At 34.2% G+C, this 27757-nt stretch overlaps 1 long non-coding RNA gene across 3 annotated transcripts in view; it reads left to right on the top strand.

Annotated features, from left to right (window-relative positions):
- LOC118184360 (uncharacterized) overlaps nt 1–27757 on the top strand; it is a 123462-nt gene that overhangs the window by 68718 nt on the left and 26987 nt on the right. For 2 of the 3 annotated variants that reach the window (XR_015044084.1, XR_015044082.1), the window contains 3 exons: nt 2549–2624; nt 8264–8339; nt 8475–8607. This is a non-coding gene — a long non-coding RNA (uncharacterized LOC118184360). The remainder of the gene's footprint in view (nt 1–2548; nt 2625–8263; nt 8340–8474; nt 8608–27757) is intronic. The other variant, XR_015044083.1, reaches the window with a different exon arrangement.

The following is a 27757-nucleotide window of genomic DNA, read 5'->3' as shown; positions in this document are numbered from 1 at the left end:
TAGGAAAGAAAATAAAAATCCTTCGGACTGATAACGGTCTCGAATATCGCGGAGAAGAATTTAATAAATATATTCAAGAATGCGTGATTAAACGAGAATTCTCTGCACCAATGACTCCTCAACAGAATTCGAGAGCTGAACGCATGAACTGCACTTTAACTGAAATGGCCAGATGTTTGTTACTACAAAGTAATCTTCCCCAATCCTTTTGGGTTGAAGCCTTGAACTGTGCTGTTTATATTCGTAATCGTTGCCCAAATCGAAGCCTGGGAGTAAACAAAACACCTTATGAATTATTTTTTGGCATCAAGCCAACTGTATCTCACTTCAAAGTATTCGGGCAGAAATGTTTTGTACTTAATAAAAGGTCTAAAGGGAAATTCGATCCTCGATCAGAAGAACATATATTTGTAGGATACTCAAATGAATCGAAAGCATACAGGCTGTGGAATAAAAATTCCAGAACAATCGTTATAAGCCGAGATGTTAGATTCATTGATGAATTTGAAAACTGTACTAATTATGATAAAGATTTAGAAGTTTTATTTTTCGAAAATATTCCTGATAAAAAGAAGGAAGAACCTCTGAATATAAAGCAAATATCGGCTGATGAAATAACAGAAGACCCCTCAAATATGGCAGATTCATCTGATAAGGAAGATTCTGATTCCGAAGCACTACCTGAAATGCAGATTAAAAGGGGGCCAGGTTGTCCAAAGAAAGTCAAGACTGGGAAGCCAGGAAGACCAAAAAAGGAGTACCACAATATAAACATAGAAAAGGAAGAATCACAAATTTCTGAAGAAGATACAAATCCGACATTAGAAGAAGCATTAAATGGAAGTTATGCTGAAGAATGGCATAAGGCTATGCAAAGTGAGTATGAAGCACTTGTTAAAAATGGTGCATGGAAATTAGTAAAGCGACCGCAGAACAAAAAGGTAATAGGATGTCGCTAGGTTCTTAGAACGAAATATAATGCAGATGGAACAGTTCAAAAGAGAAAAGCTCGATTTGTTGCTAGAGGATTTGCACAGGAACCTGGAATTGATTTTAATGAAACCTTTGCTCCAGTAGCCAGAGCAAGTTCTATAAGAACTGTGATTGCATACAGTGCTGAACAAGACCTTATGTTATATCAACTAGATTTTGTTATGGCTTATGTTAACGGTGATTTAAAAGAAGAAATTTTCGTGGAACAAGCTAAAGGTTTTGAAGACCAAAATAATCCTGATTATGTTTATGCTTTGCAAAAGTCTCTTTATGGTTTGAAACAAAGTGAACGACAGTGGTATGAAAAATTAGACAAAAAACTCAAAAACTTTGCATTACAACCATTACGATCAGATAAGTGTGTATACAGGATGAAAACATCTCAAGGTGAGTTAATTCTAATTTTATATGTGGATGACTTAATAATAGCAACAAATAGCTGTGATTTATATGCTGAAATTAAAGGTTATCTTTCTAAAGAATTTCATGTTAAAGATTTAGGCAAACTTCATTATTGTCTTGGAATAGAATTTAATCAAGATGTAAATAATAATTCTATTAGTTTATCTCAGCAGAAATATGTTGATAATATTCTACGAAGGTTTAATATGCAAGATGCAAAATCAGTAGCAACTCCTTTAGATTCTAGTGTAAAATTAAGTAAAGAAATGTGTCCTTCTGAAACTGAAAAGGAAGAAATGAACAATGTACCTTATCGCCGTCTGATTGGTTCGCTTATGTATCTTTCTGTGTTTACTAGGCCGGATATTACATATGCCGTCAGTCACCTGAGCCAATTTAATAACAATCCTGGAAAATTACACTGGTTGGCTGCAAAGCGCGTTCTTCGATACTTAAAAAAACTAAAAATTATTGTTTAAAATTTCGAAAGACTGGAAAAGCACTTATTGGATATACCGATGCCGACTGGGCGTCTGATGTTAATACTAGAAAATCGTATACAGGTTACCTATTCAAACTAGCTGGAAATCCGATAACATGGGAATCACGAAAGCAACAAACTGTTGCATTATCAAGTACTGAAGCAGAGTACATCAGTCTTTCAGAAACTGCCAAAGAAGCAGTTTATTTACGTAATTTCCTTAAAGAATTAAATTTTACTGCTGATTATCCAACCATTATATATTGTGATAATTAAGGTGCACAAAAGCTTATGAAAAATGCTGTTTATCACTCACGCACTAAACACATAGATGTTAGACATCATTTCATTCGTGAAATTTATGAAAGAAATGAAATAGACGTTAAATATGTGCCAACAGAGAAAATGCCTGCTGATGTACTGACAAAAACATTGACTGCTTCGAAACATTCTATGTCGCGTTTGCTTACTAGAACTTTACTTCCACGGACGCCCTCTGGCGAAAGAGACTAAAAGTAATCAGTTGAACGGCTGACGCGTCTAACAGATGTATAACGATAGACCGTCTCCGTATAAATTATGCTTGTAATCATTATAACTTGTAAATATTTTGTAGATATCTTTCATATGAATTAAAATTTCTTAAAAAAAGTTTATAACTGTGTTTCGCAGTGAATCGAAGTTCATCATAGAGACGGATACCGACAAGAAGGAAAAGCAGGCAGTTCAGGGCAGCCCTATTTAGAAGGTAAGTGAACTTTCACTTATCTATTTAATGATCTAAAAATTTTAATAGTACAAAGTTGATAAAATTTTTAACATGGCGCCCGAACAGGGACTACCTGTAACTGCTGTTTTCCTAACTATTGAAACTGTCTAAATTGATATCAGTTATATAGATGATACATAAGCATAAATAATTAGTGAATTGCTGATAGTTGTTGAATTATTGAATATTAAACAATGACGGAATTCCTCGATACATTGAAAAGGAAACGCGGCCACATAAGGGCTGCCGTTACAAAATTAATTGGCCGAATCGAAACTGAATTATCAAAAACAGAAGTGAATGCAGAGGAACTAGAAATTTCCTTAGAACTCTTGAATGAAAAATCGAACGAGTTAAAACAAATAGATGCCGATATAGAAAAATTAATAGACATAAAGGATCTAGACCAGGAATTAAACGGTGTTGACGAATATCGTGAAAGAACAACTACATTTAAATACAAAGCTAACAAAAAATTGAAAGAAATTAATATAGAACAACAAAAATTGTGTTAAGAAGCACTGAACAGTTAAGTGAAAGTATTATAGAAAACGTTAAAATTGAAAGTCGTAATGTGAAGCTTCCTAAACTTACGATTCCGAAGTTTTATGGCGAGAGCTGCGAATGGCTGACATTTTGGAACACTTTTTCATCAGCCATACACCAAAATAAAATGCTTGACGCTATAAGCAAATTTAATTATTTGAAATCCTTTTTGGGAGGTACTGCTTATAACACCATTGACGGTTTCGATTTAACCGAAGAAAATTACGAAACTTCAGTTAAACTCCTCACAGAAAGATTTGGAAATAAAGATGTACTGATAAACGCCCATATAGATAAATTACTGAAAATAAGACCTCTAAAGGATTCTAATGACATTCAAAATTTCCGTAAGTTATTCAATTATATACAGAAAAATATTCGATGTATTGAATCATTAAATATGACCTCAGAAACATATGGAGCTTTATTAACACCTATTTTGCTTAAAACATTGCCCCCAGATTTGGTTTTGGAATATAATAAAACAGTTCGAAAATCAAATTACGATTTGAATCACCTAGTGGAATTTCTTTCTGAACAGTTAGTTGCGCGGGAACATACATTCCAGACGGTCCAGCCAAAGGCGGCGCCGCAAAAGCATAACAAACTGAGTGAAACCAGACCTATTGCGTAACACACAGCTTCGGAGTTGACGAACGCAAGTTTGCGGGGGGGACAAACACCATGTGTTTTCTGCGACACTTCTGATCACGAATCTATAACGTGTAAACAAGCATCTTTATGGTCTACTGAGAAAAAAAGGGAGAAATGCAAAGCGAAAGGAATATGTTATCGCTGTTTACACCCACGGCACCTTAGTTTTAATTGCACTTCTAGAATAAGGTGTGAATTATGTAAAAAACGACATGCCACTATAATGTGTTTTAAAACCGAAAACGGAGAAATTAAGGAAGAACAAATTGAAAATAAGGCCTTAACGAATAATTCATCCTATGAAAGTGTAATCTTGCAAACTTTAATTGTCAATGTTGACGGAGATGGTGAAAGCAATTTTATACGAATAATTCTGGATACCGGAAGTAGCAGATCATATATCAGCACATTTCTTGCGGAGAAATTAAAACTAAAATCTTTAGGTCAGGAAATTGTGACTCATGGGCTTTTTGGAGGGATAGAAAAAAGGAAAAATCACAACAAGTATCTGATTAAGTTGAATAATCCAGAAACAGGATTCACATGCGAAATGGAAGTTTTGAGCCAAAAAACCATATGCTCACATATTACAAAATTGGAGGATAGGGAATGCTTAAAGAAACTTAGAGGTTACAAAATTTTTTCCAGTGATGTAACTAATGAGAATTCTTGTTTATTTGAAAAACACCCTAACGAAATACACATGCTTGTAGGAGCAGATTATGCCGGAAAACTCTTTACAGGGGAAATAAAACACGTAACGGAGAGTTTAGTAGCGATGAATACACACCTTGGTTGGACTATATTAGGGAGAACGAAGGTAAAGGGAAAGAATTTTAATGGAGTTCTTTTATCACTACACATTAGTGACAGAAAAATTTGTGACTTGTGGTCTCTTGATTCTATCGGAATAACTGAACCAGCTCTTTCGCAAACAAAACAAGAAATAGAAAAGGCTACAGAAAATTATTTCATCCGTACTTTAGAAAGAGATGACGCTGGAAGATATCAGGTATCACTGCCATGGCTTCAAATTCATCCTGAGTTGCCAGATAATAGAATCCTTGCAGAAAAGCGTCTGAAGGCTTGCGTAAAAACCCTTCAGACAAAGAATTCCTTAGAAGCGTACGAAACTGTTTTAAAGGATTGGGTAGAAGAGGGAATAAATGAACCTGTCGATATTTCGGAGGCAGAAAAGATCAAAGGGCATTATCTGCCACATAGAGCAGTGTTTCGGGAAAATTCGACTACCAAAATTCGACCAGTGTTCGACGCATCTGCAAAGGAGAAAAATTAGGTATCTCTGAACGACTGCCTGAAAAAGGGTCCTAATTATCTTGAATTGATCCCCAAAATTTTAACAAAATTTCGAGAGGGGAAGTATGGAGTAATTTCGGATATAAAAAGAGCATTTCTTCAGATAGTTGTGAACCCAGCGGATCGAGATTTTCTCCGATTCCTATGGTGGGAGAAAGGACAGCCTGAAAAACTGACTATATATCGGCACCGAAGGGTTGTATTCGGCGTAAACGCCAGCCCCTTTTTACTCGCTGCCACGATTAACTACCATTTGGAAAATGTACCAAAACAACATCAGGAAATAGCTTCAAAGCTAAAGAAAGCCATGTATGTGGATAACTGCGTAGCGAGCGTGGAATCAATTGAAGAATTAAACTCATTTATCAAAGGATCTAGAGAAATAATGGCTACTGCAAAATTTGACCTAAGAGGTTGGAAACATAATAGACTTAAAAATGAAACTTCAATTCTAAACCTTTCTGATAAAGATTATGAAGATGTTGTGTCAGTATTGGGATTGAAATGGGACTTGTTTGACGATACTTTGTCTTGTCACGTAAAATGTAAAGAAAACCCTATATTGAGCAAAAGATCTGTTCTTTCCGAATTGAGTAAAATCTTTGACCCAAATGGGTTTACTAGTCCAGTTACTCTCATGCCTAAATTGATTCTGCAAGAGTGCTGGAAACAGAAAATTAACTGGGATACTAATGTGCCGAAAGATCTAGCAAGGAAATTTTTCACATGGTCATCTCAGTTAAATATTTGAAAGACATCAAAATTCCTAGATTGCTTCCCATAATAGACGAAAGTACCACTCTGCATGTATTTTCGGACGCAAGCAAGGACGCGTATGCGACCTGCATTTTTCTTAGACACAGCGGTGAAAGTGGAGTCACTTGTCAATTGATACAATCTAAAGCGAGAGTTGCTCCCCTAAAAGCACACACCATACCTCGACTAGAGATACTCGCTTGCACTATTGGAGCCAGGCTCTCTCATACAATAAGAGAAGACTTGAAATTAAAAGAGGTTCCAGTTTTTTACTGGACGGATTCCACAAATGCTCTCTTTTGGATAAAACGGAAAGAAAATTGGTCCACTTTTGTAGCCAATCGAGTAAATGAGATTTGAAAATTGAGTAACCCAGATCACTGGCATCACATTCCCGGAAAGTTTAAGCCTTCGGATTTGCCATCTCGCGGTTGCTCTGCAAAAGAATTGAAGAAATCCGAATGGTGGAAAGGACCAGATTGGATTTATCGACCTCCAGAAGAGTGGCCTATTGCAGATGGAGAACATCCTGACTTCGATATAGTAAATGGAGAAAGAAAACGAACTGTGGTTTCAGCCAGAAATAAATAACACGAATACAGATAAATTTAATCTTTTTGACAATATTTCAAAATTCGAAAAGATCATAAAGATCGTATCTTGGATCTTTAGATTCATTAAAAATGCTACAACACCACCATCTGAAAGAACTCATGGGAGAATTTCAGTCGAGGAACTAAAAGGAGCTGAAACAGTGGTTTTCCGACTCATCCAACGAGAATCTTTCGAAGGATTGAAAGATAAAAGAATACGTGCTCTAGAACCTATCATGGACTCCAATGGCCTTATAAAAGTGAAGACACGTATCTTTCAGAGAGACGATGATGCTGACTTTCGTTACCCAGTTTTGCTTTCCTCAGAACATCCATTAGTATTAAAACTGATCAAATCTGAACATGAAAGGCTAAGTCACGCTGGAGTACAATTCGTTATGTGCGCTTTGTGTGAAAAATATTGGATCATAAAGAGAAGGAAGACAGTATGCAAGGTTATCCAAAACTGTATACGATGTCGAAGGTTCGACTCTGATTCATATAAGATTCCTCAAGCGCCACTACCTGAAAACAGAATAAGAGATGCTTTAATTTTTGAGATTATTGGTGTTGATCTGACGCGTCCCTTAATTTTAAAAGGAGGCCAAAAAACATGGATCGTCATTTTTACTTGCGCAATATATAGAGCAGTTCACTTAGAGCTAGTCTCATCTCTATCAACCGAAAGTTTCCTGCACGCGTTCAGGCGATTCATCGCTCGAAGGGGTAGACCTGTCACTGTATACTCCGACAATGGAACCAATTTTTTGGATCAAATAATTTGTTTAAGACCATAGATTGGAATTCTATCTTAGAAAATGCAACAGTTAAGAAAATTGAATGGAAATTTATCCCCCCTTCCTCGTCATGGTGGGGAGGGTGGTGGGAAAGATTAATTGGAGTACTAAAGAGAATTCTTCGAAAGGTACTAGGAAAATCTCTGAACTACGAAGAATTGTTGACAATCATTTGTGATTGCGAGAGCATTATGAACAACCGTCCTCTCATGTATTTGTCAGAAGATGTAAAGGATTTAAGAGCTCTCACCCTAGCAATGTTTCTAACAGAAATTCCAGATACTGGAGTTAATGAATTAGATCTTTTGGATTCTAAATCCATCAGTAAAAGATACCTTTACAGATCCAAATTGAGAAAAGATTTATGAAAAAGATTTCGATCAGAATATTTAGGGCAACTAAAACAAAGCTCAAAATTCATCCGCGAACCATCTTCTGTGAAAGTTGGTGATCTTGTAATTGTGTCCAACAACGAAAAAAGGATAAACTGGCCCTTAGCTAGAATCCTGGAAATTTTTCCATCCCACGACGGATACATTAGATTAGTGAAACTGAAAACTGCACAAGGGGAGATTATAAGACCTACTAAGAACCTCATACCTCTTGAACTCAACGTTACACCTGAGTCGGATATGCAAGTGAGGTACAGAATTCGACGTATGACGAAATCTCAAAAAACTTGAACTACAGGTCATTTGAGGTCCATCCTCTGTTGATACTGGACCTCAAGGTGGGAGTGTCGCGTTCGCTTACTAGAACTTTACTTCCACGGACGCCCTCTGGCGAAAGAGACTAAAAGTAGTCAGTTGAACGGCTGACGCGTCTAACAGATGTATAACGATAGACCGTCTCCGTATAAATTATGCTTGTAATCATTATAACTTGTAAATATTTTGTAGATATCTTTCATATGAATTAAAATTTCTTAAAAAAAGTTTATAACTGTGTTTCGCAGTGAATCGAAGTTCATCATAGAGACGGATACCGACAAGAAGGAAAAGCAGGCAGTTCAGGGCAGCCCTATTTAGTAGGTAAGTGAACTTTCACTTATCTATTTAATGATCTAAAATTTTAATAGTACAAAGTTGATAAAATTTTTAACAATTCTAAAGTGCTGTAAATTAATTGGAATAACTGTAAATGATTAATGTTTATTTTTTTTTCAGCCGCCAAACGTCGAAAGGGGGATTGTTGTATCATAAATTATAATACGACGTTTAGCTTAAGAGAGCTTCTCCTGACGCATGCGCCGTTCGCGTTTATCCGCGCGGTGATGATGATGACGTAACTGTTTATTACGTATGTATGTTTTTATATGTATACCTTTCTTACTTTCGCCCTTTTTTTCTGCTGTACGCAACTGTGTTTAAGTTAATCTCTGTCATTAAAAATGTTCATTGATATTACAATCTATTTAGGCTCATTTATTTCTTCAACTATAATTTAGTTATAAAAAAATTACTTTTCACTTTAGCACACTTTATATTTTTACTTTATTTGCTTTGTGCGCACAATTTTTACAACATGTGATAAACGAAAATAGAGGGTTGAAGTTTCAGCGAAATATTCCAATAATAAGGATAAACGGCTTTTTGTAGTACCCATCTTTTTGCGAGTTTTTCTTTGTTCTGTTTCAGCCTTTTTATATACGTTGGGGCAGTTGGCACTAAGAAGAAGTTCATCTGATTAAATAAGAAGGGGGGTTGTCTTGAATTAAATTTCGCACTGTTCGTATCCTACAGTTTTTTACAGCGGTAGAAACATGCACACAGTCATGCAGATTCTTCATTATTTAATTTAACTATAATACAGAGTAATGATATTTAGTGGCAACAAATTAAAAAAGTGATACGCCGGTTATTGTAATTCAACGGAAAGTGCCGTTTCCAGACTAATAATCTCATTTAAGACTAACCTTCCTTTTGAGCTGAAAACAGTTTTCACAGACGATTTAGCTTCGCTTACAGTTAACGCACACACGCCGCTCGTAAACGTTCTCTTCTGTCTGAGACAAATTAACGACAGTATTTTTCTGTTGTCTATTTATACCTTTACCACTGAAATTAAAATTTTCAAAACTATCATTACAGAAAATCTAAATATATAGGTATTACACTAAAAGAGTAACAATAACACATTATTTTACTGAAAAATATACATTTAAATCATTACAGCAAAGATTTTCTCAATAATACCTTGCTTGAAATAATCATCTAATATTTCATTATGTATAGCAAACAGTGTTTTATCATAATTCATACGCTTTATAAGAGTTTTTAACCTGTTTTCTGCTACTCCGTAATTATCAGCTGATTCATTCCAGTTCTTTTTCCAAGATAAACTAACCTCGTAACGACCAGCTTTAAAACAAACTGTCTTATTAAATATTTCCACAGCCTTGTCTTCCACGTGGCAATAACGATCATCTTTAACTCGTAATGATTCTATTTCGAAAAACATTTTAATTCACTCTCTGAATTATCACTGATTAACTTACAATACGATAAATTATTTCGATGCTAATCATTTGTATTTCCTCTAACTATATTTGTTTATTTAGTATCATCACTAAGCAGGCTTTTGACATAAGGTACATATCAAACAGAATAGTGCCCGATCAGAGGATAGATCAACTATTCAGCAGCCGCCATCACTAAGGCAAGGTTGACAGATCAGACTGCATTTATTCACAAAATCCTGAAGTAGAACATACGTAGACTAGTAGTGTTACATAAACAATAACCTCTTACATTCATATGCTACGTATAATTCGCGTTCTAAGTAGGTACTTAATACAATAAAAAACAGCTGTTAATTAAATTTTACAAATAACTATATATCCAAGTACGCTATTTTGCAATCCCAAACCTATTTGAGGAATGTAGATTTTGCCAACCCGTAACATATCGTAGAAAACTTCGCCGAGCAGCAAGTTTATTATCTATGGTTTAAAAATTCTAAATTTATATTATCAGGAATCATAATGTTATTAACATCGATAAAATTAGTGGGGCTTAAACTTGTTATTTTCGGAATTACCAAAAAGACTAATTTCCTTACTAATGTTACTAATTACAAATAAGAGCAACTGTTTTCCTTTTTATCGTAGTTGAAATACCTGATATGATGCAAACTGAAATGTTTGTTTTTTCACTTTCTAAATTAAGTATATCTGCTAATACAGTGGTACAAAAACAAGAAACACTTCCACGTCACCCAATTCACTTTACCTTCATCAATCTCAATAAATACAAAAGCGGTAGGTAAAATTTCCACTGTTAGTACCCACAGCTGCTGCGAAAATTGCGTTTTGATCTTTATCTTGAAATGCCCCCCGTTTGTATGCACATTTCATGCATTTCTGTTTTGATCATCCGATTCCTTCTGATGTGGACTTTCTGTTGGTTTTATTGTGGCACCCATGGAATTACTTTCGGTTAGGTAACATAAGAGAAAGCTACGTTTTTTCTTACATTTTCTCCACAAGTAACTGGAAGGGCAGTTTATGACACTGGGCGAATTAAAACAACAAAAAAGTAAATTTGTTTCCTTCACAAGTTCTACTTAAAATATTTACACTTTATTTCTGAAATTTAGGACAGTTAAAACTCGTTGATTGCTCAAATTACATAATCTACATGAATTCTGTGTGTGCTTTTAATCTGCATTAGAAATAACACTTATTTTTTTTTTATTAGTCATACTCTTTGAAGAGTTGAAAATTCTCGCACGATGTTGGAGAAATTTAGTTAGAAATGTTTGCTAGTTAGAGATGTTTGAGAAATTTAGTTAAGAAATTAGTTAAAGTAGGCAAATTCTCTTTCTCTAATTTTTTCTCACACCATATTTTGGTGTTAGGATTTAATTTTTGCCCTAAAGTGTATGCAAATACATTTGAAGAAAACCCTTTAATCTTAATTAAAAAGCTTATAAAAGCTGGTGGAAAGCATCTCAGTTCAGTCAAGTTCATGGTTTTCATTTTTCATGATCTTAATTTCCTGTGTACAAGTCATTTAGTATTTTTAAAACTTATTACTAATTTTACTCATCTTGCAAAGAATTAATTTTGCTTAATTCATTGAAAGAGCCAAACAGGACTTATTAAATTTGTGCTATTATTTTAACTTGGTGTATTTTAGTGTACTTTACTGTATTAATATTATTTTAACTTAATGTATTACTTTTAGTGTACTTTATTTCCTCATGAACTTTCATCTTCATATTTCCGCCTTCGTGCGACGATGTACTAGTGTACATCATATTTTTTTAAACCAAGCAACTGTTAATATGCTATTAATATGTAATATACTGGTTAAAACTCTCTTCGTAGTTGTGTACCAGAAGTAAATAAATGGTCCTCAATCGTCTCAGCTTACTTTGTTTGAACTGTTGCTGTGTGCTGTAGCGAAATTGCGGTGAGATCGGATTAGCTTTCTCTGTTTTTTTAATTAAGTTCTATTTAACGTTTCTGTAGTTTAAAATATAACTACTGTGAGATATTGCGATATTGTACAAATATATCTGAGGAAATTTCAGCATTTTGTTTTAATTCCTGGGATAAGAATAAATTTTATTAACTTTTTAACGACTTGTGCATTCAATCCATTACGAACCCGTACACACGCAACACTTTCTGCTGGCAGCGGTGGGATTTGAATGCCAATCACAAGAGCGATGGAAGAACAGTTAAATCCTTTCATGGCAGCCTTTGCTGCATTATAAAGATGAAGAGATAAGCATAGAAGAGATGAGAACGGGCCAAGAATCCGTTAAAGCAGAGATGAAGGCGGTTCAAGAAAGATAGGAGCTGGCCAAGGATGTGTTAAGGAAAAGATTGAAGGAGGTCAAGAGAAGATGAAAAGAGAAATTACGTGCATAATAGAAGACAAATTTGAGGCTATGAAAGGCAGAATAGACGCGGTTCAGAATGCAGTGTATATAATTGTAAATAGCATTCTAAATAGTATAAGACCGTGGGTATTTTTGTTTCTAAATTTGTATATGATTTGATTTAAGTTATTGTAGCTATTGTTTATGTTGTTTTTAATTGTAATGTAATGTTTATTGTTGCACTAGTTGCCTTAGTTTAAGTTTGACTCCCTGTCCAGGCAGAGTACTGCTCGGGACGGGAAGTCCTTGGGAAGGTGGTTGTCTTGCGGTTATTGTATTTAGTTTGCTATTTTTAGTAGAATTGCGACTAAATTGTTTCATTTCCCCTTGCAATGCTGCGTGCGGAAAGTTTTAAGAGAAAGCTATGCCGAAAAAGTAAAAAATACAGGAGCACGCGCATTTAATATTTAATAATAAAGAGGTATCTCGTAATTTCACTGTTTTGATATCAAGAAAAATAGAAAAATACCAGAATGTTCTCATGCATAACTAAAAAGCTTATAAAAGCTGGAGGAAAACATCTCAGTTCAGTTGCTTGGATAACTATTGTTGTTTATTGTAGTGAATTTGCGGTGAGATCTGATTAGCTTTCTCTGCGTTTTTTAAAATGAGTTCTACTTAACGTTTTAGTAGTTTAAAATATAACTACTGTGTGATATTGCGATATTGTACGAATATCTGTAAGGAAATTTAAGCATTTTGTTTTATTTCTTGGGATAAGAATAAATTTTATTAACTTTTTATCGACTTGTGCATTCAATCCATTATGAACCCGTATTTGAACCCGTATCCATTATGAACATTTTCTGTGCGGCATAGGGACACTCTAAATATATGGTGAGCCGAAAGTCCTCTCACGTGGTTTGGTGGTAGGGGAAGAGGGGTTTAGAGGGAGAGCACCTTCCCCTCTAAATTGGGGTGGAACTGCGTAAAATCGTACTGTCACCTATTTGGTGCACAAGGTTGTTGCGAATACAGACGTAACGACGTAACCTTGTACTTTTAACCGTAACCTTTAACCGACGTAACCTTGTACTACCACAATAAATTTCGTGGGCTTGTTCTGCTGAGGTCTTATCAAAATTTGAAATCAGATTTAACTACTAATGTTCAACAACATGTCCACTCGTCCATTGTTGGCTTATAAGTGGAAATTATATCAGTTTTCTTTGTTACTGGTGCTTATATGTTAGAATATTTGCATTACTAGCACGTTTTTTAAAGTTTTTAATTCTTTGACAAGTTTTGGTAGTTTTAGAGTTAGAGCTGCCTTAATTTTGTTTAAATCTGCTTTTAAGCCTTCAGAAAATATATGCTCTATATATTTGACTCCATTCACCTTAATTTAGTATTTATTTAAATTAAATTTAGCATTTTTTTCTCTAGCTCTTTCCAGCATCTTCTTTAATTTTAAATCCTCTTCTCTTTTTGTCTTTTTCCCAAAACTGATAAATCATCTAAATTCCTTCTACATTACTACGTATTTCAGAAGAACTACTGATGATGAACACAAGCCATATCTTATTGTTATGTCCGCTGTTAAATCTAATACAAAATTAATTTAATGCATCTAAGTTTCTGAAAGCGGGAAAAATCGCTGAAACTGCATAATATTTTAATAAAAAAAGTACCTTCAAATGAACGAATCAGTTAGTCTCGTTCCCAAAACTCTTCATGTGCGGGTTTCAAGCACATTCTTTCATTACACTATTAAAAGGAACTAATTTAATAAATTAGAAAACAGAAATAAACAGCTTTTTCAATAATGAATGAAATTTTTATTTGTCACTATTTTACATTAATTTCTTCGCTGTATTCGCAAAGAATTTTCTGGGGACATTGTAAAGTTTATTTTAACTAACCTTCTGAAACCTAACCTAATCTAACCTAACCTAAACCTACTTTAACTAACTTAAACTAACCTTGTGATGTTTATTTTAACCCTACTTTTAAATTACTTCTTTCCTGAATATTCTTTTCTTCAGCCAGCCCTCACCAGAATGCAAAAGTTGAGTTAAAATAGCTAGGAATTTTTAGCAAGTGATAGTTTAGAGAGAAAGAGAAACAGAGAAAGAAAACTGTGAAAACAGTACCTGAGACATTCAGCTGTCTTTCGATCTGGGTTTATTAAATAATTGTTTTAATTATCTGGGTAGGGCTATAAGCCAGGGTATCTGAGCCGGATTTGTTTGGAAGGTGCCTGTCATGTTGCACATATTTAAATTTCTAAATCTCTTATAAATAGAAGGTTTGCCAGTTTTAGTTGTATTTTGAACAAGTGTTTTAGTTCCTTTTAGTTCCTTTTAGTCCTTTTAGTGTTTTAGTTCTTTTCCCAAGAATCCTTTTAAAGCATAGGAAGGTTAAACAAATGTACTTCAGTATACAAATTGTTTAATTTTACAAATTTTACCCTGATTATTTCCAAGATGTTTCGGATAATTTTCATTTGTCGTTATTAGAATATGTGAGTAAGTAGCATTGACATTTCGAATAATTTTACTTGATCCAGCTTCTTCATGAAGACGCTCGTTTATATTCTGAACGGTTTCTGCAGTTATTTCGCCTAACCAGTAAAATTGTTAACGCAGAATGAAGGAAAATGTTATATTTAATAGTTTGACGGGAAATGAATAAAGGTTTATATTTCAAATAGTGGCAATCCTTTATATTTGAGCTGTCACGAAAAAATATGCAGTTAGTCACATGAGGCCCGTTGAGATTTTGAACGCTATTTATAGCAGTCTTATGAGCTATTTTACTGAACGTAAGTGGTGGTGTTTTCAAAATTATCCGATTATAGAAAAAGTCTCAAGGATAATATACTTTTAAAGGGATCCAAAAAATTTTATGAGACTAAGCAAAGGTTGACGCTGGAAATATTAGAAAAATCTTTGACTGTAACTGAAATATAACCTAGAGAAAAAGCTGAACACTGAAGCGAATCGTAACTTCTGAAATAGCATTTTTATAGTTACTAAAATCTAGGTTCTGTAACCGATGGTAAAAAATGCTATTAACGGATGTAAAATATTCATTCGAGGAAACTCCCAGCAACAAGGTTTTAACATTTTATAGTTTCTACCAAAGTGCTGATGTATGTGGCAAAATAAAACAAGAAATTAATGTGAAGCATTATTATTATTTTTTCTTTCAAAAGTTTTGCGAGCTTGGTGCTTTATTTTAGTAGCTGCTTTGAAAAAGCCATTAAGTTTCCTAATAAGAACGTCGTAGAAATTTATGAGTTCCTTTTCTGGAGTAGTTCACCATTAAAAGCAAATAAAAAGGACATATTTATGATTGACAATCTGTAACAGTTTTCAAATTAATTTATCATTTCTACTTCAAAACCTGTATACTGTTCTGAATCAATAAAATACGATTGATTTAATTTCAACGATTATTGAATTATTTCTATTTCCTTTTAGCTGAAGCATGGAGAAAATATAAAATTTAGTAATTTTGGATATTTGCATAACTTCAAAAAATTGACCTGCTACGAAACTTTAACGAAGCACTGGAAAAAAAATTATGTTTGCCACACATATGATCATTAAATGAATTTAATATCTAGATGTTATTTATAATAACTGATGAAAACGGCATCAGCTAAGCCAGAGGAATCCTTTCAAAGCATAACGCATATGTTTATAACATTTAACAATGTAAATAATGAAAAACTTGTATAATATCTCCATAGATATTGATATGCAATATTTTACATAAGTCCCAAATTTTATTTCAGATCTACATTTTATAATGTGAAGGCTGTAAATGAATGGAATTCATCGTAAATACTAGTACAAAAAATTAATTTTTAAATAAAAGCTATATATATGAAGGCATATTTCAATTTTCGCAGCGTAATAAAATTACTACTTGTGGAATATTTGATTGTTTGCTCATCTGATATTAGAACTTGATATAATTTATTAAAATCAACAGTATTCTAAGCTATTTGAAGAAATGGTAAAAAATTCAAAGCCATTACATCTTTCAATGACGGCATTTTTGTTTCGTTATTTTGAAGAGAAAACGATAAGTTTGTAGAGATAAGCATGTTAAATTGATCAAGCTTTATCCAGAACAGATTTGAGGATCTACAGACTGTCAAGCCGGTATGTGACCCGCAACACCACGCAGTGTGCCTTTTTTCTTTATATTCTTGCTATTTAGAGAGCATAGGTGAGGATAAATTAATTCTAATCAACCACTCTTAATCCAGTACCGAATCATCGTTAATCCTGCTTGATTCGGGCGACACATTTTAAAAGGAAGCCTTATGAGGGTTTTATTTTTTTTCCACCGGAAAAGTGCTCAGAAGTAATCGTAGGGAATGGCCTGACCCATCCGTCTTTTAGCCATCTCATCACAAAGAATATTGTATAAAATGGCCAAAAAAGGTGAGTCGATAGAGATGAGCATCACCCCTTCTGGGAGGGGGATCACATACTGTACCGCAATGTCAACTCGTATTATATTATACTCGTAGTCAAACGTTTAGCGGGAGTCTGATCCCTCACCCTTGGTTTCGGACTAGAAACTAGTTTCTTTTAACACACTAATGCCATACACAGCGGGTTTCGAAGCCAGTGTAATGGTATGGACTCTGCTTCTAATCTGGACATTAAAACCTCCGGATTTCAGATCTTAATCACTTTCTTTGCACAACGACACTCATGGAAAGAATACTGTGATTTCTTCCAATTTTATTGTTTTACTGTTATTGAAGATCGAAAGGATTAGATAGCCTAATTTTTACATACAAACACTGTATTTATAGAAAGTCATATATTCTTGAATGTAAATAATTCATTGTAGTAGAATGAAAATAAGTAAGCAAGAAATTACAGTATCGTTTAGTTTAGGGCAATTCTACTGGCTGATTTCTAATCCAATCGCAATTAAAGAAACACTTGAGAAAATTAGCTGTAACAGACTAGTTTTAAGTCTCGACAAATACGCTAAGAGATGAACTGGTACCGTAAGTGGTCTTAACATTTGCATTAAATGTTTTACAGGAGCAATAAGATAGATATCATATTTTCTGCTTGATAGATAGCTTGATTATAACTTTCCTGTCTAAGACACTTCATATTCTAAGCCACCCCATTAGCAGTGTTTCCTAGCCAGTCTTGTCTCTTCGAGTGCTATACAATGTTTTAAACTATATGTAAGAAAATAATTTGCATTTTCGGCTAAATATTACTACTAAAATAGAGGTATTTATGGTACTGAAATAGAGGTATTTCCAGAACAGATTTTAGGGCCTGCAGACTGCCAGGCAGTTATTCAACACGCTACACCACGGAGTATGCCGGGGTAAAAATGTACAAATTTTAGTAGTTCAATATATTTAATGCGATCAACGTATAACTAACCGAAACATTATTAATGCTCTGTAAAATAATTTCCCCCTTTTTATATTCGTATTTCTTGAAGAAAGGACCGTAATGCAACACAAGATTTGCGTACGTTGTTAAGCCTGAGGTAATCTGAAAATTGCGTAAAGCAACAAAAACATTCTAATAACTGAAGAAATAAAAATTTGTTTCAAGATTTTATACTTTAATTCCAAATTTATTCCTTCCCCTTTGGTATTAGGAGAGATGTTAAGAATGCAGAAAGCTTTATTTTTCATGAAAGTTTTATTAAGTTGGAGCCAAGTAATGCTTCATTTGAGTTAGATCAGAAGTTACAGATGCTGCCAATAACTTATAATTCTTTCTTGTGGTTTCGGTCGGAACATCGTTTGCTCAGAAGATTCGGTTTATTGAGCTGATGATGACGTGTAAGTAAATTAGCATAACTTTGTTACCGTTTGTTTGAAAATAAATAATATCATGTAAGAGACAATAGGAAAACTAAAAACAGACGTTGTGTGTCTTTCCAAAGGAAAGAGCTCACAACTCTATCCTTTAATTATCTTAGAAGTTTTCGAGAAAGCAAAGAAGCGTTAATCGTAAGTCTTGACGTAATCACAGGAAAGCGAAAAAAATATCACAGGATTTCGTACGGTCTTGCTGATAGAAAACTGAAATTAAATGTTGATTCTACGATGCGAGAAATCTGTCGGATCGGAGTCAGGCGAAAATCATCCAAAGGGCAGTTTAATTAAAAACAATTTCGTTTCGCTCCGTTGCATTTTTGCCATGTTACACGACCCGGTAGAACGTTCCACGTATGAAAATCGAAACCTTGGAGAGGAACTCCTTTTCGAGGTTTAGTTTTTGATTCGCCGAATACGACATTTTCCGTAAAAAAAGGTATCTACTACTACGTGGGAGAGATGCAATTATCGTTATGTATTACTAAGAGGGAATATCTCCAAATAGTACAACAAACTCCAATTACAGAGTAAGAGTTATTTAAAACATTTTGTTTTGATCGAACCCGATAGATGGCGCTTAATGTTAAGGCTTATAAAATTTTCTGCGCTGCTCAAGAGCTGTGCTGAAGGATTTTTAAACAATAAGAGACGAAACGAATTCTCAAATTTTCTGGAATTCGAATCTTAAGCGGTTTTTGAATCTTTCGAATCCATCATAAAAAATAAAAGAAGAAGGGGAAAAAAGAGTAATTTATTTATTTATTTAATATTAAAAGTTTTCGACTAAAGAAAACTTTGAAGTGTGTGTTTAATTAAAAAACAAACGCAGTAATGCAGTTTTAAAAATACACTTGTATACATTAAAAGTTGCAAATCGATTTTAATGAATGAAGCACGAAATTAAAACGTATGAATGTTGAAGATAAATTTCTTCAAAGTAATTTGACACAGCATGTTTGAATACTGCTGAAATTTTTTAAATTTTTGAATAAACTTTTGAAATCAAAGCAAAGATAAAAGATTTTTTCAAAACGTAATATAGAAAACGCACAATATGGAATCTAAACTCATTCCCGAAAATTAAAATTGTGCCAAGAAATGATATTAATGATGCAAGTCTACTGGAATTGCATTTCTCTCATTCTTTTTGTTAAATGAAAGCTTTTGTTGTTCTTAATAAAATTAAACTTTCCTAAGTTAAGTTCCCAAAATCTATTGAAACATTATAGCTTTCGTACGAAATAAAGGTTTATAAAAGAAGAATATATTATTATAAATATTACAGGTCTATAAATGTATTCATATATAGGTAAGCGAACAACAAATATGAAGATTTAAGAATACATTTATGAAGATTTAAAAATATTTTATTGAAAGAGTTATTTTTATGAACGACGATGGCACCACTGACCAATTTTTCTTAAAAAATAGAGTAATGAGTGTGGCTTCTTACAAGCCAACAGGCCTTCCCTTCTTCTTCTTCTTTTTTTTTTTTTTTTTTCCTGAAATGAAATAAAATTAAGTCTTCTTCAAGAAAACTAAAAAGTTTCCACTCATGTTCACTTTATCAAAATATTATGGCATTAATTTGAAACAGCTGAGTGCATCGTGTTATGTATGAAATTCGCCGCTCAAACGGTATAGTGGTTAGCGTCGCTGACTGCCATGCCGAAAGGCCCGGGTTCGAATCCCGGAGAAGGCGTGGATGTATGTAAATATAAAGCGTCATTGCGACATGGTGGCACTCTAAATATGCGGCGAGCTGAAAGTTCTCTCGTGTGGTTTGGAGGAAAAGGAGAGGGATAGGAGACTCTCGGACCCGTTCCCCCGGGACGCTCTCTCTTAAAACTGAGGGCGGAACTGAGCAAAGTCGAACTGTCACCTGAATGGTGCTCAAAACTGTTGCCAACGGCAGGCGTAATCTAGTGCTCCTTGCCATGAGGATTTTGACGGCTTGGGCTGATGCGTCAGACAATTGTACATAAGCAACAACAACATATATGATATTCATGCGTGATCATTCACATTCGCACTTGCACCAAGGTAGATTCAGACTATCTTTTATTAATGGTAAAGATAGAATCATTTTAAAGTTGAGTCTATGTGTGTGTGTGTGGGGGGGAATAATTCATTTTCTGTGGGTAAGGGAGATGTGCCCTTCTCATATTCCTCATCATTTGCATGTAGAGTGATAAAACAATTTCCCTGGATATGATATCAAACTGGTGTGCCTTATTCGAAAGAGGCATTTTTGGACGCAAATTGCATGAAATTGTTTGAAATAGACATTATTGAGATATTGAGGACAATTATTGACAGTAATTAAATTAGATTTATCAGATCACTAGCGCAAAGCACACTAAGGCTAAAAAAGGGTACTTTCTTGTATAAAGTTATCGATGAAACACATTACGCATGGAGAAAAACACAAAACCCATCTAAATAGCTCATACGTCAGAATTTAGATCCAAGCAGAACTATCAGTGTACTGAAAAGGAAGGCCATCGACTTCGGTGATGAGGGTCACTGTTGAACAAGTAATGAACTAAATCGAAGGAAAAAAAAGGCTAATTGTAGCGTGATTCATGGAAACAGAGGAACTTCCAAAGAGGTGAGAATATTTCGATGAGAAAGTCAAAAGTGTGACATAAGAATTTTTACAAAAAGTTTGGCGGGTATTCTTTAAAAAAGATAAGGAGAAATTCATGCCAGTCCACGATAAATATTTGAACAAATTTAGATCTCATGTAGAAAAATATTTATAGCAAAATACTTTTATGTATTTATCGTTTGTTAAAAATATTGCTAAAGACATTTGCTAAATTTAAATAAATATTGCTAAATTTTAGAACATTTGCTGCTTCTAAATTAAGATTTTTTAAACAATAAAAGACGAAACGAATTCTCAAATTTCCTCGAATTCGAATCTTAAGAGGTTCTTGAATCTATTCATCATTAAAAATAAAAGCAGAAGGGGAAAAATTTTTAACTACTCGGTACGGCCGCGCAGGTTACGCCCATTCTGACACCAGCCTGGTGCTTTTATGGTGGCATTTACAGAGTCGGTTTGATATTGGTAATAATTGACAATAGTAATGGTTCTATTATTGAATGATATATTTTCACCCATTTCTCTTGTAAAATAACAGGATTATTTTAAATTAGTGTTTAGAATTCCTTTATCCAAATGCGATTAATGTTGTTACATTCAAATGTGATCAACATAGTTTTTAATCGAATTTTAAGAGCTGATTCGTATTAAGCAACTGTAAAATCTCAATGTAGTTAAATTTACCGACTCCAAGTTCAGCTCATATCTAAGGTATGTTATAGGAAAGTCTTATCTAAATAATTTCTACGCAATGCTTAGGGTCATTACAATGTTAAAATGTATATTTGCCAGCTGTTGCTAGTTTATTTTTCGCTGCTTTCATACTTCACTAGAAGACATTAGAAAAGACCTTTCAATTTATATGTATCGTTAATTTTCATATTTGTAAAATTGTACTTCTGCTATGCAACTTCTCAATAAAATCGTTAGTTTCTTTTAAACAACTAAATATTCAACTAGTATACGAACTATTTAAAAGTTATGTAGAAGTGGTCATCAGACTTTGTGCCGTGAATCCTTGGGTCTTGATGCAACTTCTATAATGGTTCTACAAATCAAAACTAAAATTTGAAAGACATTTTGAATGCAATGGTGACTGCAAAATTCTTATATACTTTATAAAAAATTAATGCATTTTTTCCTTTTAGATTCAAAACTTCTTAAAATTTCAAAGTACACTGCTGGCCAGCGTAAATGCAACACCCTGAAAGAAGCATGCAAATAACATGAAATTTACAAACTGCATTAGCGGAGGTGAGATATGCACATGAATAGAATTTCAGCGCAGACGCACATCAGCGCGTCTGTGGCGCCACTTCAAAGCGCTATTTAAGCGCTTGGATTTGGATTTGGATTATTCAGTTATGGCAAAGCACACAAGGGCTATCTGCCTAAAGGGAGGGATGCCTTTCATGGAGGACTTTCTAAGGGAAAGTGGCTCGTATACACGTTACACACGAGGAAAACCACGAAAACGCCCATGCAGCCAGCCCGTTCGCGGGATTCGAACCTCAGACCGAACTACCAGTGTTCAGCGTCTTTACCGCTCGGCCGCTGGTGGGCATTTAAGGCTTGGAGTTTTCGACGATTTTAAGCTCGGCAATTGTGTTTTTCTCGCTTTTTTTTTTTTAAAAAAAAACGATCAATTATGCCTCGTAGTAAACAGCGATCATCGTTTGATCAAGTATCCGAGTTTGACAGAGGAAGGATAGTGACCTACTGAGAGTATGGATTATCTTTCAGGGAAATCGGTAGTCGTGTTGGACGAAACCAAACAACTGTAGTGCGGATATTTGACCGTTGGACGCAGGAGGGTACGACGGACTAACGTGTTCGATCACATCCAGCTCAGTGCACCACTTCACGTGATCACAGGAACATTGTGCGCATGACAGTGACGGATCGCTCAGTCACATCACGTACCATAGTACAGCACATTCAGTCTGTAACGCATCATAAAGTGTCTGCGCGTATTAGTCGACGCCGTTTGCAGCAGATTGGTGTGTCCGCAAGACGTCCATTGCTTCGTCTACCTTTGACGCAGAACTACAGAAGTCTCATCAGCCAGTGGTGCGATGAAAGAAGGATTGAAATTGTCTTTACTGACGAGTCACGCTTCTGTCTGCAACACCACGATGGTCGAATGCGAGTCTGGAGACACCGTGGAGAGAGGAGGCTGAATAGCTGCGTTATACACCGCCACACTGGTCCTGCACCGGGTATTATAATATGGAGCGGTATTGCCAGCGTATTATGATAAACAGCCAGCGTTACATCTCCAAGGTGTTGGAGCCAGTTGTTCTTGCTTACCTTCAGGGCTTGCCCACAGCCATACTTCAACAGGATAATGCGCGACCGCACGTGGCACGCATTGTCCAAGGGTTTTTCGTCAATCGCTTCCCTGGCCGGCTCGCTCTCCGGATCTTTCGCCGATAGAAAACATGTGGTTCATGCTTGCTGAATGATTGACCCAGATTACATTCCAAGCTGTCACATCAGATCAACGTTAGCAACGTGTGGAAGCTGCTTGGTCTGCTGTACTCCAAGAACACATCCAAAGTCTCTTTGAATCAATGCCGAGGCGTGTGGCATCGGTGATCTCCAACAATGGCGGCTACTCTGGCTACTGATTCTGGAAGGCACCACACTTCAACGAAGTCTATAAATTTAATCATTTGATACTTGGGCAACAGGTTATCTACTAAAAAAATTTGTTGTGCTATCTCTTCTCTTTCTTGGTGCTGAAATTTGGATGGCCAGAAGTGTATTTTTTTATGAATTTTGGAATACGTTCATTACCACTGGGGGAGTAATTGTATAAAAGGGAAAAAAGGTGAAATCTGCGATACGTTTGCGGAGTAAGTTAGGAAAATTGACGAACTTTTCGCAGCCTGGGGTTTATGTTAATATTTTGGCAATAAAAAAATTTATATTATAACGAATTTTTTACTTATATAGGTAATTTTAGCAGAATTATAAGTGAAATTTTGTATTTTTCTGTGTAATGTAGTGTGAGAGAACTTTCAAGATAAATCTATGTTGGAAAAGTAAAAATACAGGGGCAAGTGAATTTAACATCGAGTAAATTGTTATCTCTGTAATTTAGCAAGAAACCGCCCAAAATCTCCAAATTTGGCGACATTTTGGTCCAGTTACTGCATCACCGTAATAAGTTTTTTAACTGAAGTAATGTAATTAACCACTATGTTAGCTGTAACCGTAATTCCATCCTCCTATTGCTTTCCAGTAATTTCGAGAAGCAGAAAGTACTAGAATTATCTCGGCGGCCGGTTGAAAACTACTTAAGGCCGAAGAGACAGCATCAGCTCTCAGCTGTTTAGTCAGTCAGTTGCTGTTATTGCTATTGTTGCGAGTTTAGCGTGAGATCGGATTAGCTCTTTCTTTAGATGCGATTTGCATTGCGCTGTGTGTAATTTTCGTAGTAATTTGAAGTATAATTACTGATTATACTGTGTAATACGGTTGACACTTATACGAATGCTTCTGAGGAAGCTTCCAGAGTTTTGTTTTATTTCTTTTGATAAGAATAAATTTTTAATTTGATAAGAAAATTTGATAAGAATTTTATTTCTTTTGATAAGAATATCAAAATAATTTGATAAATAAAAATAAGCTATTATCAGACTTGTGCTTTCAATCTATTACGAACCCATACGCACGCAACAATATTGATATTTCAGGGCAGGTATATGAGAATGAATCAATTACACGAATAAATAATTTGTAAGTGAATAAAGATTATATCATTATTTTCAATCGAAATTTCTTAACCAGTCGAGTTCTGGTAACATATTCAACACCATTATTTTGAATCATAATTGGCACTGAATTGGAAAGCGTAATTTTGCGGGCGTTTTAACACTAAGTAATATAGAAATTATTTAAATATGAAAACATTTAACAATTCAAAATCTCAAATTAGTGGATTTAGCTTTATATCCCTTTATATTTTTATATAACTTAAATTTCCATCCTATCCTCTGGAAAATCTAATATTCACAAAATCTTAAAACATCTCCTGAAATTCGCACAAACATACGCAAAATTTCCTACTGCGATGAAGTTAATACTCTAGATATTGCCAAATTTAATTGGCCAACTTTTTTGTATATAAGATTTACTTTTTATCTTAAAAGTGTGTCGCGATCGACTTGTTTTCATAGGTGTAGTCTATGGGGGGGGAAGAGTGCAAAATACATACAATGTTTATACACTGTGTTTCAGTATAAGGCGCATTCCAGCGAGGTATGGGTAGGTAAGTCAAATATATGTTCTATTTTTTTTTAATTTTATTTTTTATATTACATATTAAGTTTTAGGGATATAGGATCATGAAGAAAATTAATTTCCAGACTCAAATTTTAATAGCAGCATTCCGTACTTGCGGTACCTAAAAAATTCGATTTTCCTACATCTTTTTTAAGATAGATTTTTACTAACTTAAAACGCAATTTAATCTTTTTATCTATTGCTATGTATAAATTGTTGTACTATTTGTTCGTTAATATGAATTGTTGTTATAAAAATGCACAGTATGGCAGATAATTTGATTTCAATATTTCACTTTCGCATTTTTTTGGGCCAGGAGAATATATGATGAAAGAATAACATAGCTTACCTTTTGCTAATCTATCAATAGCTCTGAGCATACCTCGTACTGAAATATAGATATAAGTTTTATCTACTTATGTAAAAATCGACAACAATAATTATTTAAAGATCCCAAAAACTCATGTCAAAGAAAAAAAAAAGAACATGGATAATTATTAACAATATTTATTAATTCAAAGTAGCTACAGATAAAGAAAGATTTAGAATTTACTTTATTGCTTTAACATAAATAGGAAGACTGAGTTTGCATGTCCCTAACCAAGGAATCATAATTATGTCTATATCCTGACAAAGATAATAATAATGAATCTTCAGTATGGGAATCAGTCAGGATAGAACGTTGTTTAGTCTCCGTTATTTTCAAATATGAAAATGCCAATTAGCATAAGTATGTATTCATTACGTAGATCCGAAACAAGGATAGGTATATTCGCTACATTTGGTTATTCTGGGATGTTTTTCTCGGTTGACATATTTCCAAAGAACTTCTTCAAATTTTCGAACTTTTAAGAATAAGTCCGTTTGTAAAATTGTAATTTCACTTTCTAATGTCTTTTGATCCATATGAAATATTTCTGAAATTTTTTGGCTAATGCGTTTCACGCTTAAATCTGTTTCAAAAGGAAAAGATATGAATTCCACAATTTCTTTAATTTTTTCTAAATCCTGGAATCTTATCTCAAAATCTTCAATTACATTTTGGATTTCCGCGGCATATTTTTCGATCTTATAGTTAATATTTTTATGTTTTTGTAGGTTATCCACCTTATTTGAAAAATGATTCAGATCATTTTGTTGTAGATCTTCTATTAAAAAAATTAATTTTGTTTTATATACGTCTATGCAGCTGATCATATCAATTGCTATTTTATTTTTATATTGTAATTCTAAATTTATACGACTTAATATTGAAGTAAAATTAGTAAGAAATGTTAAGTCAATAAATAAGCGAAGTTTCATCATTTAAATTTTCACAGTTTCCATCTTGTTCGTGAAGAAAATATATACTTTCAGGCAATAATCACGAAATCGCTGCAAAAATGAGTCCTCTCACATCGATATGTAGTAATAGTCATATCACATCAATATGTAGTAATAATCATATCATATCATATTGGTTGGTAGGTTGGCCTTCCTTCATCGAGCTGTAGCTGGAAGAGACGTCGTTTGATATAAGTTCCTCGAATTGAATTAACAATTTTAAATACTATGCCCATTACCTCTTTTGTGTTTAGTCTATTGCTAGCTAACACTTGCTGGTGAATTATGCAGTGATAGCTTAAAAAGGCAGGGAATTCATCTTCCTTTTGGCATAGGGCTGTAAATCCATTTATGCTAGTTATCACTGCAGCTGCGCCATTCGTTATTATTGAAATTAATTTAAAAAGTGGTACTTTCAAATCATTGAGCAAGTTTTTTTAATAGTCCTTTCCTTTCCTCCTCCAGTCCTTTCCTTGAAACAAATCATACCCAACAATTCTTTAGATGCAAAATCCTTAAAAACCATACGAACGAAAACAAGTAATTGTGCCGTATCACTTATATCTGTCGATTCATCACACTGAAGGGAAAAACAAGAACATGTATTAATAGAATTATATAACTACTCTTTTACATTCCCACTCATCCTTTCAATTCGCTGCATCACTGTGTTTCGAGACAATTGCAGATCTTGAATTGCAGCAACAATTTAACTCTTGTTCTTAAAGTCGTTAAAAAGGGAATCCGACATTTCATAAAAGTTTCCTTTACAAATTCACCGTCTGAAAATGGATTACACTTTTTTTGCTAAGAGATAGCTTATTTTGAATGGTGAAGTAGTTACTGCTTGTGACTTCACCCTTGACTTTAAGACGCTTTGTTGATTTGTTAATTCAGTTTTAAGATCCCTAACTTTATGTTTTCTCAGTTCAAAATTTTGTGGATAATCTGTTTGATACATTTTATGTAAAGATAAAAATGTCTGTCCATATTAGATATATTAAACAACATTTATCATTCAACACTGTAAAAGAAGTAATCAAATTCCCCTTTTTCATTGAAGTGATTAGTTTCGATTTCTTCGGTTTAATACTCATGTTCATAGGTATACTAGAATACAAAGAAATATGACAATTTAAAGAATAAATATTGAATTAAATATTTTTCTAGAAAATTCAAAACTCATGAACTCTGGCTATTATCTCTATTACATTGAGAGAAATAATAACAATACTGCATAATACGATCAAACACAGCAATAAAAGTGTATTAAAATCTGTGAAATATAAGTCAAAATGTATTGTGCCGGATGGATGGAGATCACAGTGTCAAGGTGTCAGAATTCTAGGAATTTATGACCTCGGCAAATTCCCAGAATGCATTAAACTATTGCTAAAAGATTTTCTCTTCTACAATCGGTTCAAAATCCATTGTATACGGAATTCCACTCCAGTCATTGCCAGCGATCGACGATCGACCAAAATTAGCCCCGCGATCGGCCGGTCGAT

This window comes from Stegodyphus dumicola, chromosome 1 (genome assembly GCF_044657685.1).
Source record: "Stegodyphus dumicola isolate Sdum_Otavi_A_Nest chromosome 1, ASM4465768v1".
NCBI classification, from domain to species: domain Eukaryota; kingdom Metazoa; phylum Arthropoda; class Arachnida; order Araneae; family Eresidae; genus Stegodyphus; species Stegodyphus dumicola.
This window is presented reverse-complemented; position numbering and strand designations above follow the sequence as displayed.